Here is a 6,000-nt window from a genome sequence, read left to right as displayed (position 1 = left end):
TCTACAGAACTGCACATGTCATTTAAAATGTCCTGTATAAGAAGGCACTGGCTTTTTAATGAATTTTCTTTTGCACTGACTAATTCCTTCACTTTGTCTAATACTGTAAACAAATCATTCATAGTTGAAAGTTTGTGTGGTATTTTTCTACTGCCTATCTTTCTTATCTCAGTGTTACTTTGATAGGCAGACAACTGCAAATCATTTGTCACTACAACAGATACAGACACAGATGGAGCACGCAATACAGTAAGCAATAGAAATAGGACACAGTCACTTCTCCTAACAATGGTCCATTCACTGGGAATGGTTTCTCTTTCTAGGCACTGCAGAAATGCTTCAAAAGTAGAAAATAACTTCCTCGAATCATACTCTGTTTTGGTTACTATACTGTCTTTAATTGCTTGTAGAAGATGTTCATTGTCCAATCTAGCTCTCCTTTCCTCTGCACTTTCTCGAGAGCTGGTGGATGGAGTAGACAAATAGCTTGGGCAGCCTGGTAACACTGATGGGACAGCACCCTCTCTAAGCCTTGGTCTTGAAAGCTTGACAGTAAGCTTTGTGCCTTTCACTTCATCATAACATTCCGTATGCCGGCAGATGTCAGATTCGGTGAAATGAAGTTCACAAACCTAAAACAAAGTAGTGTGAGTCAGTACAATATACAGCATGATCTAGAGATGTGTGTCTGCATGTGAAAGTAAAAAACACTGGATTCTCATTCATTTTCCACCAATATAAGCTTGACAGGTCACACCTTAGTGGAAGTACACAAATTATTTAGGCCTAACAGCAATATGCCATGTTCTACAACAACATGCATATTCCATTTTAATATTCTTTTTTTAATTAGTACTATAAGCACTAGGAGCATACCTCACAAGGCATCAGTAAATGATGAATATACCTGTGAACTGCTTGTTTTACAGCAGTGCTGTGATATTTATGGAACTATAAGAGTGAAGTTCCTATTATGGATTAAGTGGCACCAAATTTCAGTAATCTGTTGGATTCTGCATGTTAACATAGCAATTATTTCATAATTTTGACTTTACAGTTTCTTCATTGTCATGGTATAAGAGATATCAACAGCTGCAGAATACTATTTCACTGTGGGTGTTTTTATGCCAGCACATATTAAAACTGTGTCATTGCAGGTAACACTGAATGAGGGTCTTGATATATGCCTAGCACAAATTTCATGTTTGGATAGAACAACAACTCCAAAGCAAACGCATGCCAAACGCAAAATAAAGTTGAACAGATGCCAACATAAATGACACACCTCAGTAAGACAGTCATGACCATCCAACTGGAAGTATGTTAAGACGATATCAACTAAACATTCCGTCCCAAGCTGTGCTGTATGAACTAAATGACACTTGTCATTTCAATTAACCATCTGAAACATTTAAAATACCGGACGGATTAAGTAACTAGATGCGTTATTAACGAGAATGTCGTTACATGAGGCGGCTCAAGTGATACAGAACGCCATTGAAATGTTTGTGAAGACACCTATTCTGCATCGTAACCTGAAGTTAGGTTAGGTTGAAAGATAATTATTTGTTCGTGGGTTGGCAAATGTCTAACAGGAAAAACTAACACACAGAAAAACAACACATATATGCTTCATACAGAGAGATCGCTTTTTAAACATGAAAACAGCAGTTTCAACATTCGTTAGCACTCATGCTAACTAATGCGAGAGTGAAAAACAACACCCACTCACAAATAGAGAATAAAACGTATCTGTAATGCGTAACAAAATACGAACTGCAGAGAAATTTAAACACGAATAAAAAGTAACACGAGCCACAAATTTATATTTCGTTTTCAAAACCAAAATAAAGCCACTTGAAAACGAATACTAGGCCTATTTACTGCTAGCTTTTGCTCACAATTTTAGTCAAATGTATCCAAAATGAAAGATATTCTACCAGAAAAAAAATAATAATTGTACTAGGAATATAGTTTTTACATACCTTCGTGTGCTCAGTGGGTTGGAAATTGTCCCGATGAATCGCTGAAAGCCATTTCCAACGCAGATTCGCATCTTTCGGAAAGGAAAACAACATTACTTTCGGTCCAGTTCCGTAATTCCCACGACACCGTGGCACACAACATTTGTAAACCATGTTCACAGCAGCTTCACTACACGTAAACTCTGTAATCGCTAGTTTAAAGCACGAATACAGCACTCGATCCAACAAACGTGTAGATAAACAAACGCTTCGAAACACAACATGGTGGCCCGCTTGGAGTGACGTCACGACCTGCTATGAATTTCGCGCCGCGGCCTTGTCTCTAGGTGGTGGTGAGTCCACTCACCCCAAAGCCGCCCCACACCGAACCCAGCGTTATCGTGCGGCTCGGCCCCCAGTGGACTCACCCAGGAACGTCTCAGACGAGTGTAACCCCAATGTTTGCGTGGTATAGTAATTATGGTGTACGCGTACGTGGAGAAAGTGTTTGTGCAGCAATCGTCGACATAGTCTAACTGAGGCGGAATAAGGGGAACCAGCCCGCATTCGCCGAGCCAGATGGAAAACCGCCTTTAAAACCATCCACAGACTGGCCGGCACACCGGACCTCGACACTAATCCGCCGGGCCGATTCGTATCAGGGACCAGCACGCCTACCCGCCCGGAAAACAGTGCGTTAGACCGCACGGCTAACCGGGAGGGCAACATCTTCCATACAATCCCATTTTTAGGTAACATTTCATATCAGACTGCCAATGTCTTCAAACGAAAAGGCACAAGGATATCCTTAAAAACAAGATTGGACAGAAGTTACCCCACATCATCAGCACACGAAACCCACTTCATCACACAGGTATGTACAAGATTGAATGTTTGGACTGTGACTGCTTCTACATTGGCCAGACAGGCAGATCATTTGAGATTAGATTCAAAGAACAGATGGAAGCTGTAAAAAAACAAAAATTATCACACATCAGCAATAGCCACCCACCTGCTTAACACCAGACATCCTTGACATTCTTGAAACATTTCAAATATACGAACACCAAACAAAACAACCTGAGTCCATCTCAAATGACAAAAATGACAATATTCACAGTAGTATCATCTTTTTTTTTTTTTTAGCAATTATTAAATTAGCAATGCACACACACACACACACACACACACACACACACACATTATCTTACATTATTTACCAGAAACATTTAGTTGCGTAACCATGTGTTCAGGGGATTGACCTCATTACAAATGTATCATCACACCACAGCTTGTACCCCCTGTCACCTTGAAACTATATGTACACCAAGTATTATGTATCTATGTATTACCCCAGCCTTTAGGTAGTTATTACATGTAATAGATATAATCTTAAGATCATCCGCTTCGTAAAGTTCCCACTCATACAATCACTCCTTCCACCCTCCCCCCCTCTCGCTCCCCCTCTACCTCCCCCTCTCTCCCTCCCACTCTCTCCCTCCCTCTCTCTCTCTCTCCCCCCTCTCCCTCCCCTACTTCCCTCTCCCCCCCTCTCTCTCCCCCCTCTCTATCCCCCCTCTCCCTCCCCTCCTTCCCTGTCCCCCCCTCTCTCTCTCCCCCCTCTCCCTCTCTCCCTCCCCCCTCTCCCTCTCTCCCTCCCCCCTCTCCCTCTCTCTCCCCCCCTCTCCCCCTAACTGTGAATCCCAACCAAAATCGTTATTTGTGTATAATTTTACCACTGTACCCAGCATAATTATTCTACTTAAAGTTTGTAACATGCCAAACGAGTATGAAGTTTAACTGTGTTAACTTGTCAGAATTGGATTTATATACAACCTTAAATATGTATACCAACGCATGCATTCGACACCTAAAAACGAACATCTGCAAAATCATTTAAAAAATTATCATGTAATAATGTTACGATATAAATTCTTTGTACTTTGTGGTAAGGTTCTCTCTACTCGTTCCTTGCACCTAATACTTTTCAGACGCCATATTTGTTTACAAAACATGACACTATACATGTGATGTGTTAAGACAGTGAAAGGAAACTGTGACCGCTATAGGTGCTCTATTGTACTTTATTTTTACCGCTAGATATACTTTTAGTTTTTTGTCAGTAGAAACCCAAAACCATGTTCTGAAATAGCGTTTTATTTCTCCACTAGTTCCTCCAAAAATACGTAACACAACACATACATACACACACACAAATGTCATACTAACAAATGGAAATCCACCTGATGATGGGGGCTTAAACCTTTGAAATGCGTCGTGGATATAAATAAACAGTGACTGGTAAGAGTAAACTTGTTGTTTCATTTAATGTCAGTTACTGTCACGGTAAAGCCTAACCTAAAATGTTCGCATTTAAAGACTAGTCGTTGGATGCCATCTGAGTGACCAATCCATCAGGGATATTTCATCCTTATAAGGCTGCCCATATAGACTGCTGGTGATGCGACTGCGCAGTGGAAACGTGCAGGAACAATCACAGCTAAATCTCGACCAGGCAGGTCTCATTTAATGATAGATAGGAGCCGTCGAGCATTTCGGAGAGTGATTATGAAAGGAAGACATGAGATCGGCGAAACGAATCACTTGTGAGTTCCAACGTTTACCAAGAGTCCAGCTAGAAGAAAGGCTGCGCGAGTGGTCGAGCAGTTCCTCACAAGCGACTCATTTTTGCAGTCAGTTCCAAGCTACCCTTAAGGTGCTCTAAAGAGTAACAACACTGAACAGTTGATTATTGCAAACGTGTGATTCTGAGTGATGAATCACGCTGTTCCTTGTGGCGATCCGTTGAAAGGGTTTGGGTTGGCGAATACCGGGAGGACGTTTCCTTCATCGTGTGTAGTGCCAGAAGTGAAGTGTGGAGGAGTTGGTGTTATGGTATCAAGGTGTTCTTGGTGTTTAAGTTGTGGTCCCTTTATTGCACTTACGAAAACACTAATACGGAAGGATATGAATACATTTTACAGCATTAATTACTGAGTACAATAGAAAAACAGTTTGGAGGCAATGACTATAACAGCGTGACAATGTAGTCTCTCATAAAACTGCAACTGTGAGGAAATGGTTTGTGGCCAATAACATTCCTGAAACCGACTGGCCTTCCCAGAGTCCTCACATGAACCGTATGGACCATCTGTGGGATGAGTGAGAACGTACACTTCGCCAGACCACAGCATACGCCATCTCTACACTGCGAACAGTGCAGACCCCACAAGACAAATATGTAGTTACGATCCTGATCGATATAGGTGGCGCCTTTGATTACCTCTGGTGGCCTGCGCTATTTGCAAGATTTCGGAAACGCAGATACTCATAGCTTTATATTAGGCGTCCTGGACTACTGGAGCAATAATAGAGTTGTAGAATGGAGTGCAGGCCATCAAAGAATCGTCAAAAGAATTAACAAACGCTGCCCGTAGGGGTCCATATTCTGGAACAATGCTGAAGAACCTCTTTTTAAACACTCCTGATGAGGGAACAGGAGTAACTGCGTATGCAGATGACGTGATGGTAGTAACATTGGTCAACTCAAGAGCAAATCTACAACTAAAGACAACACAGATACTGCTAAACGTAAATAACTGATGCAACAAAAACAAACTTCAAATAGCAGCCAACAAAACTGTCTACTAACTGCTAAAGGGAGCATTGCAAAGAGACCCAACAATCCGGCTTGACAATACCATCATACAACGAAAACCTACAAGATAACCTCGGAGTGTATGTTGACGGAAAACTTTCAAAGACGTCGCAAAACTCGCGACTGACAAAGGGACGAAACTGGTGCATAAATTAGCCAGACCCACCACTGCACAGTTTCGACTACCAGTACAAATGATACAAACCTACCTTATCGCCTTGTTTCAGTCCATTCTGAGCTTTGCAGACAGCACATGGCCGCATCGTCTCTGCGTCACATCACACGAAACCATTGTACGACGCGGACAGACAAGCATCCTTTTAAGAATTTCAGGAGCGTCTGGAACAACGTCTATAGAGACATTATTGGTCGTCTTGG

This window comes from Schistocerca americana, chromosome 8, assembly GCF_021461395.2.
Source record: "Schistocerca americana isolate TAMUIC-IGC-003095 chromosome 8, iqSchAmer2.1, whole genome shotgun sequence".
Classification (NCBI taxonomy): domain Eukaryota; kingdom Metazoa; phylum Arthropoda; class Insecta; order Orthoptera; family Acrididae; genus Schistocerca; species Schistocerca americana.
The sequence above is the reverse complement of the archived record's forward strand: the minus strand, read 5'-3'. Positions refer to the sequence as shown.